The sequence below is a fragment of the Polypterus senegalus genome, chromosome 2, assembly GCF_016835505.1.
Source record: "Polypterus senegalus isolate Bchr_013 chromosome 2, ASM1683550v1, whole genome shotgun sequence".
In the NCBI taxonomy this organism is placed as follows: Eukaryota; Metazoa; Chordata; class Cladistia; order Polypteriformes; family Polypteridae; genus Polypterus; species Polypterus senegalus.
In genome coordinates, this window is record NC_053155.1 from 288,107,644 (window position 1) to 288,117,029 (window position 9,386).

Below are 9,386 nucleotides of genomic sequence, written 5' to 3' on the forward strand. Positions count from 1 at the left end.
TACCACAAGCCATAAACCCACCCTAGATGGGGAGCTAGTCTCACAGGGCCTTTTCATGGACATACCCACGCTCACTAAGCTCTCATTAATTCCCTTTTTCCCTCCTGTTGCAAAGATTTTTGGCTTTAAATTCACTCTTTTATTTATCAGGTGGAGTGCTTGTAAGAATATGAATATGCAATAGGAAACAGGACAGGACAAGAATGTTTTAAAGCTGCACAAAGGCACTGTATAAAGGTTTCACAATTTTTAAACTCATTTTTCTGGTCTGATTTCTTCTGCTGTACCCAATTTGTTTTTATTAATAGACCTTGTGTGATCATATAACCACCTTAAACAGAGTATGAGACAGAAGTCCCCTCACATTCTTTACCACTGGAGGCTTCTCATTGGTTTGGCCTTTCCATGGAGTTACAAAGCCCTCTATAATGTTTGGGACAAAGACATATATTTCATTGACTTCCTCTTCTGCTCCACAAGTTTAAAATTACAAATCAAACCATTCAGACATGATTGAAGTGCACAATGCAGACTTTCGTTTAAAGGTATTTGAAACATTTAGGTCCCACCATGTAAAAATGACAGCACTCTTTATACACAGCCTTCCCATTAAAGGGCACCATGATGTTTGGGAAATAGCAATGACTGGTCTATTAAAACAGTCATATTTAGTACTTTGTCACATATCCCTTGCATGCAATGACTGTTTGCTAACTCTGATTCATAGACATCTACACTGGTGATACTCTGCCAAGTGTCTAATGCAGCCATGTTCAGCTCCTGCTTGTTTTGGGGGCTTATCCTCTTAGGTTTTCTCTTCAGCATATGGAAGGCATGCTAAGTTAGATTTAAATCAGGTGACTGGCTTGGCCATTCAATAACCTTTCATTTTTAGCTTTGAACAAGTAATGTATTGCCTTAGCAGTAGATTTTAGATCATTATCTTGTTGTAGGATGACTCAATACATTATAAAAAAATGACATAATGGTAGGACTCACACCAAAAGACTTGGCTTGCTTAAATAATAGAGGAGCTACTATTCCTTTTTGCAGATGGCTTCTGTATTTTCATTAAAAATCAGTTTTGAGTTTATGATTGTTCCTAGATATTTATAATTGTCAACAATTCATTGTTTCTCTTGGGTGAATGGTGTTTCTTCTGAAATCGATTATTAGTTCTTTAGTTTTGTAAGATTTAGGAGTAGAAAAGACTCCTCACACCAGTTAACAATATCATCTACTACTTGACTATGACTAATTTATTTGTCAATCAGTAGGTTTACAATCACTGAGTCATCAAGAAATTTGAAGATGAACATGTTTACAAATTTACTGTGAAAACCAGAGAGGATGTACAAATCAGGTGAAACAGCACAGCCCTGAGGATGAGAACAGCATTTCAGATAAACAACAATTGACTTACACTCATTGAGTCCTGTCTGTTAATAAGTCAATCAGCCATCCTACCAAACTGAAGTCCAAAATAAAATATCTTATAAGACTCTGCAAGAAGGTGGGGCTGGATGGTGTTAAAAGCTGAAGAGAAGTCTACAAACAGGAGTAAATCTTGACGCCCTCCTAGAGGTTATGCAACAGATGAAGAAAAGTGACAAAACAGCATTCTCTGTTCCTTCATTAGACCTGTAGGCAAACTGAAATGGATGTAATAGCTCTTGAGTTTTCCTTATTAGCTTTGTAAGTTTTCAAGTGATTTCATAACAAGTGGTGTCAGAGCCTCCAGTCTGAAGTAAGTTTAAGGTTTTAGGGTTTTGTTTTAGCTACTGGAATTACTGTGGCCAGTTTCCATAGATTTGGGACCGTCTGCTGTTCTAATGGAAACCTTAAAATAAATTTAAAATTGAGCTGAGCTGCTCTGCACAGGATTTCAGGATTCCACTAAGATGGCCTAGCTCAGGACTTTTATTTGTATTGGTATTTGAATGCTAGATTATATAGCCTTGATGTGTAGAGTACAAGTCTAAGGAGGTTCTGCTCGAGCTTTATAACACACTGTTGAGGCCTCATCTGGAATACTGTGTACAGTTTTGGTCTCCAGGCTAAAAAGGACACAGCAGCACTACAAAAGGTCCTTTACAGTTTAAGCAAAAGGAGATTAACAGAAGACATGACTTAAGTGTTTAAAATTATGAAGGGGTTAGTAGAAAGGATCAAGACTGTTATTTTAAAAATGTAGTTCATCAAAAACATGGGGACACAGTTGAAACTTGTTATGGGTAAATTGCATACAAACAGTAGTACTAGGGTGTTGTACCGTGTTAGCCATTATGAATGTAGTGGGGCGCCAACTAGACTTGATCTTATTTTAGAAGAAGGAGCCTAGGATGCCTCAAAAGCTTGCATATTGTAATCTTTTTAGTTAGCCAATAAAAGGTGTCATTTTGTTTGAATTCTCACTACACAAATAGTAGGACATTTTTCTATACACAGAGAACCATATACATATGAAACAAGCTACCAAGTAATGTGGTAGACAGTAAGACTTTAGGGACTTTCAAAACTCAACTTGATGTTTTTTTAGAATTAAGTGGATAGAACTGGCCCTTTGTTGGGCTAAATGGTCTGTTCTCGTCTAGAATGTTCTAATGTTCTAATTTAATTTTCTTAAAATGTTCTCTACTTTCTTCTGTCCAAAAAATACCTCTCCCTCATCCAAAACCATCTGCTTCAAGCATTGCACTTGCCCAGTAAAATCAAACTGCTCAAATCTCAAGTCATATTCAATAAACCCTTTTGCTACACCAGAGCTGGAGGTAAAACCCTTACAGGGTTGTTATTTTTGACTGATGATGGCCAGCTAAGGTTTTAATACCTGACCACACTGAGCTCAAGTTTTCTGTGGACAATTTCTGTCCAACGTCACCCATATAATCAAGTTAATCATGTGAGCCTTATTAACAAACCTGTGAGCCAATTAAGCCTAATAATGTTTTTATTGTTTTTGACTGCAAAGTAGTCCCTCTTCAGCCTCCTTGCATAAATAAATGCATACATAAATAAACAAACACACCTTGCAATGGACTGGTGACCTGTTCAGGTGTTGTTCTTGTCTTGAACCCTATGATTTGCTGGGATAACCTCCAGCTTCCCTGCGATCCAGGCCTAGGATAAGCAGGCTAATGAATGAATAAATATATACACAAATTAAGTAAAATTGTCATCTTACATTATCTGTCAGAGAGCCATATAAAACATAGCATAATATTCTCAAACTCACTTAATACAATTCTGGGTAGGGGATAAAGCAGCTGTGGAAGGCACCAGTCTATTGCAGGACCCTCACTCACTCACATGCAGCCATTCTTTATAAACTAACTGCAGATTAAGATCGAAATGAATAGTTCATTTGGATTTCTCATGAACTGTTCACTGAAAAAATGAATTGCTCTTCTGTCTGGTTCCAAAATGCATAACATGGTGACCACCTGTAAAGGATATTCCTGATTGAATCATTCATTATAATGAGCAGTTATGACATGTGGAAATGAAAGTAAAACATTTCTCAATGGCACTAAGAAGAAGGTGAAACCACAGTGTTCCAGTTCATATTTTGGGCCAACCTGAAACACCTCAGAGATGCTGGAAGACATCACAGTCACTGATTGGTTCCAAATTATTTTGTGATGCACATGATTGGTGATTTTTGAGAGGATCGGAGGTAAATGCCTTTTCTAAGATATTTGGCAATGTGGACTATAACAAGATTCAATTGAAACAAACTTTTATAAACTAGCCTTATTATCCTGGATGATTATATAAGAATCTAATTTTTCGCTGGTGGCAAGATGGCTAGTGTGATGCAGATCCAGTGTTCAATTATTTCCTGTGCTTCTAGTTTAATTTAGTATAGTTTAATTTATTTATTAAGCACATTTAAAATGTCTGATCAGACAACCAAAGTTGGTGAGATGGAATATAAAGCTGTTAAAGAGAGAAAGAAAGACGCTAACCCATTTACTCACTTAAACAAAAATGATAGCACCTTAAAATCAACCATGTAGGCCAAAGAAGGGAGGCTGAAACAGAAGACATACTGTATGGTCAAAAATCTAGCTGCAGCATTTTGAACCAGTTCTAGCTGAGAAAGGAATTGCTGGGTAACTGCAGTGTATAATGAGTTACAGTAGTCCAAGTGCGAAGAAATAAAAGTACGTGTCACCTTTTCAAGATTAGCAACAGACAAAAAGGACCTAATCTTAGTTAACACAAATCAAGCTTTAACCACATAATTTATATACCACATAACTACATAATCACATAATATTTGTGCATTTATCCAACTTGAAGTTACTATCAAATATCACACCCAAATTCCTAGAACAGGGTTTAATATACAGTATTCTGCTAATGGACCAATAGTACAATCATAGGCACCAGACATCACAAACCCTTATTTTTTCAGAAACTAGCATAACAATGGCATTTTGTTGGTGAGGTAAATTGCCAGCTTCATGTTTATTCAAAATTTATATGAAAAATATACGATACCAGAAGCCACAAAATAATTCGCTATTTTTTGACGGAATTCCAACAGGTTTCGTTACACATATGTAAGGGAATCTGAACATAAAAATTAATTAAAACATTACTGATAATAAATGTGGAAACAAACACGTTTTTAAAAAGGCATGCAGGAGTAGCTCTCCTTCATGCAGAAACACAACATGGAAATAGGTCATGAATTTACCCAAAAATGAATACCTTAAGAATAAAAAATCTTAAAATTATTCATTTAACATACAGAGCAAGCAATGTAATTGCTCAGTTTCGGACAAATGTTCGAGAGCAGTGTTTTGTTTGAAACCGAGAAGGAAACAATAACCCGTTATTTTCACATTGTGATTTCATAAAGAGTTTTTTTATGGTGACAAGTTTTTGTTGAGGAAATAAAAAAATGTAATGTTGTAATTAAATGATAAAGATATTTTCTGTACTACAATGTAACAGAATCCAGTAATGGATACATTTTTTAAATAATTATATTTTTAAATGAATTATATGTGAGAAGTTTAATAAGAAACAAGTTAGAAAATGCATGCATAGCGTCATATTCAAGTGCGTTCAACGATTAAGTTAACTGACATAAATGTTGGAGCATTCCAGATTTTTTTAGTGAATTCATCCAACTAAATTAAAAAAAAAAAATTTCTTGAATATTTCTGTAGCAATAAGTATTTTAAAAAATAACAGTGATAACAGAATTCAATCACATGTGTTAGTAGATTACATAATGTATGTGCTTTTTAACACTTTACAATATCATGTAATTAAAAGTGTAGCTTAAATAGCCTTGTGGTGTTTCAATGGCTTTCATGCACACAAGATTCATATTCATGTCATGTGAAAATAGCATCGATTGATGTGTGTTAGTGGTGGAGGGCATGTCACTAATTAGTTTTCAACTTTGTTAAACATAACATTTTGAAAGTATACCCAATAGGGAAGTACCCAATAACTACAAAAAGAAAAATAAGTATTAATACAAAATTACTAACACTAACATAAAATCAGAAAAAGAAATGAAAGTTCACTATTATTATTAGTTAAAAGCCAGTAATTCATTAAAATGATATGAATAACTAAGAACTGATGTTTTGTATAATGGGGATACTAAAGGTAAAAGTATCTTAAAAGATTTTAAAATTAGTATCTAAAGATACATGGAAGTGAAAGCAGTCGTTCGGGTATGGAGAAACTGTAAACCATGCTCAGTCTGTTGCACGTTGCATGCCCAGCACCTCTGATCCTCTGCCCACAGATCAATTAAAGTTCTCTTTATAAATCTGTCCTGTGTTCATAGTTTCAGTTAGGGCAGCTATACAATGTTAATTATTTCAAACACCATTTAACTGCAGGGTGATCACATTGGTTCTTTATTATAATAATCTGCAGATAATATTAATTAGTCAGTATTATTAAATCATATTAATCAGTCAAATCAGTCTTACGCATTCTTACATTATTGTTTTCCTCTTCCATTCATATTTAGAAAGGTGTTTTTTTTTTTATTTTTATGATTAATTTGTCTAAAGTGGCAGGAGAAGATGCTGCTGTATAAGCTGCTTTAGGATGAGCACCCTTTCCCTGGCATCGTATTGGTGATACAAGGAGCTTGCAGACAAGTAAAAGATACAAAGTAAACAGAGTAAAATTGAAACAGTATACTGATTCAGAATTATTTTTTAGATTTGATATACTATATTAATCCCCAAGGGAAAATTTTCTTTTCATTTTACCTTTGGTTGTCATGGTGCAAGGACAGCCATTGTGCAGCACCTCTCAAGCAATTTTCAAGTTAAAGGGCTTGCTCAAGGGCCCAACAGAGTAGCATCCCTTCTGGCAGTTACAGGATTTAAACCAGCAACCTTCCAGATACCAGCACAGTCCTTAGCCTCATAGCCACCACAGAACACTTCTCCATTTCAAGATAGACCATTGTGCAGAATTGCCAGTGCACTTTATTGGGAGATCTTGAAATTTCAAAACTTTGTTCTGTGTAGTTTGTTTGCAATATGTTAAAAAATTAAACTGTTTCAAGAAATTTCTTTAAAGAATAAATGTGGCAAATTTCAACAAGATCGGTCCACGTGATGGGGTCAAGTTCCTTAATGCAGACAGACAGACATGGCTATCACATTAGGTGTGTGAATACACCTAAAAAAGCAGGTAAAAGAGAAACCTTCTTTTAATGTATTTGAGTTAAACTTATTTTAAAAAATTTGCACAATACTAGAAACATGTTGTCACTTGGATTACATTCATTATATACCTCACATTATAAAATATATATAAGTTCTGTACATTTACATGAGGGATGTCAGACTGTTCTGGTTCATGGCGTTCACTACTATTCCTGTTTGTCTATTGGAAGTACGCTCTGATGGCCACTGATTTCACTGAAAACATAAAAGACATTTCCCAGAGAAAACCACTTAAGACAGTTCTAAGGAACTTATTTTTGATATTCTGATGAGTGACTGCTTAACTTTGGTTCATATTTGTACATTCTAGACTGGCATATACTTATGTGCTAATTACTGATGCTGAATAACTGTGATTGTGCATCTTAAAGATAAACTGTGTATATTTAGTTGATTCTTGTTTAACGTGCTGTTGTTCATGTACAATAATTATACATGTCTGTACATAAATGTTTGTCTATGATGTCGATTTGTACAGATGTTGTTCCTTGTTCTGCATTCCCTTATGTAAAATTAGCCACCACTCTGCACTGTTAAATTGACATATTTATAGTGTAGAACCTTAAATTTCTATTACTGTAAACTGCACCTATTTGGACAGAGACAACTTTTTTCTAATTTTGGTTCTGTACATTATCACAATGAATTTTAAATGAAATAACTCAGATGCAGGGCGGCACGGTGGCACAGTGGTAGCGCTGCTGCCTCACAGTTAGGAGACCCGGGTTCGCTTCCCGGGTCCTCCCTGCATGGAGTTTGCATGTTCTCCCCGTGTCTGTGTGGGTTTCCTCTCACAATCCAAAGACATGCCAGTTAGGTGGATTGGCGATTCTAAATTGGCCCTAGAGTGTGCTTGGTGTTTGTGTGTGTCCTGCGGTGGGTTGGCACCCTGCCCGGGATTGGTTCCTGCCCTGTGTCAACTCAGATGCAGTTGAAGTGTAGACTTTCAGCTTTAATTCAGTGGGTTGAACAAAAAGATTGCATAAAAATGTGAGGCAACTAAAGCATTTTTTTTAACACAATCCCTTTATTTCAGGGGCTCAAAAGTAATCGGACAAATTAAATAGCTGGAAATAAAATGTTCATTTCTAATACTTGGTTAAAAACCCTTTGCTGGCAATGACAGCCTGAAGTCTTGAACTTATGGACATCACCAGATGCTGGGTTTCCTCCTTTTTAATGCTCTGCCAGGCCTTTACTGCAGCAGCTTTCAGTTGCTGTTTGTTTGTGGGCCTTTCTGTCCGAAGTTTAGTCTTCAACAAGTGAAATGCCTGCTCAATTGGGTTAAGATCAGGTGACTGACTTGGCCATTCAAGAATTTACCACTTCTTTACTTTAATAAACTCCTGGATTGCTTTGGTTATATGTTTTGGGTCATTGTCCATCTGTATCATGAAACACCGCCCAATCAATTTGACTGCATTTAGCTGGATTTGAGTAAACAGTATATCTCTGAACACCTCAGAATTCATTTGGCTGCTTCTGTCCTGTGTCACATCATCAATAAACACTAGTGTCCCAGTGCCACTGGCAGCCATACACGCCCAAGCCATCACACTGCCTCCACCGTGTTTTACAGATGATGTGGTATGCTTTGGATAATGAGCTGTTCCATGCCTTCTCCATACTTTTTTCTTGCCATCATTCTGGTAGAGGTTGATCTTGGTTTCATCTGTCCAAAGAATGTTTTTCCAGAACTGTGCTGGCTTTTTTAGATGTTCTTTAGCAAAGTCCAATCTAGCCTTTCTTTTCTTGAGGCTAATGAGTGGCTTGCACCTTGCAGTGCACCCAGTGGCGTAGCTCGAGTTCGTGCCGCTCGGGGCGGGGCGGGGCGGTGCTTCAATTTGCCGCCCTCCAACATATCTGAATATGTTAAACTATTTAAATAGAAAATTAAAATGACGTATAGAGAAAAATTAAGATACATTTTGCATAGATTTATTCATATATAAAGAAACAGCAATAATTTTTTATATACATTTATAATCATCAACTAAAAAAGAATATAGTATCGACACACTGATAAGCCGTGTTCTAATTATTAGTTTAATATAATTACGCTACGAAAACCAGAACCAAAGTAATAGGTGGGGATGTTTTCTACGCAGAGCAAGAACGCATTCGGATTAATAACGAAACTAAATTATAAATTGTAAATTAGTTGTTTATCTTCCTAGAAATTATTATCGGTGTAACGCGTTTATGTTTATTTTGTCATTGCCTCATACATTTCAACTGCTGTGTCTGATGCAGAAGGACAGTCTGAACATTATTTTTCAAGCATTTGTGGTTAAAAATTAGAGAATTTGACTTTTTTCATACAGCATGGTGGCGTAGTGGTAGCGCTGCTGCCTCGCAATTAGGAGACCTGGGTTGCTTCCTGGGTCCTCCCTGCGTGGAGTTTGTATGTTCTCCCCGTGTCTGCGTGGGTTTCCTCCAACAGTCCAAAGACATGCAGGTTGGTTGGATTGGCGATTCTAAATTGGCCCTAGTGTGTGCTGGGTGTGTTTGTGTGTGTCCTGTGGTGGGTTGGCACCCTGCCCGGTATTGGTTCCTGCCTTGTGCCCTGTGTTGGCTGGGATTGGCTCCAGCAGACCCCCGTGACCCTGTGTTTGGATTCAGCGGGTGGGGAAATGGATGGATGGATGGACTTTTTTCCTACATGAG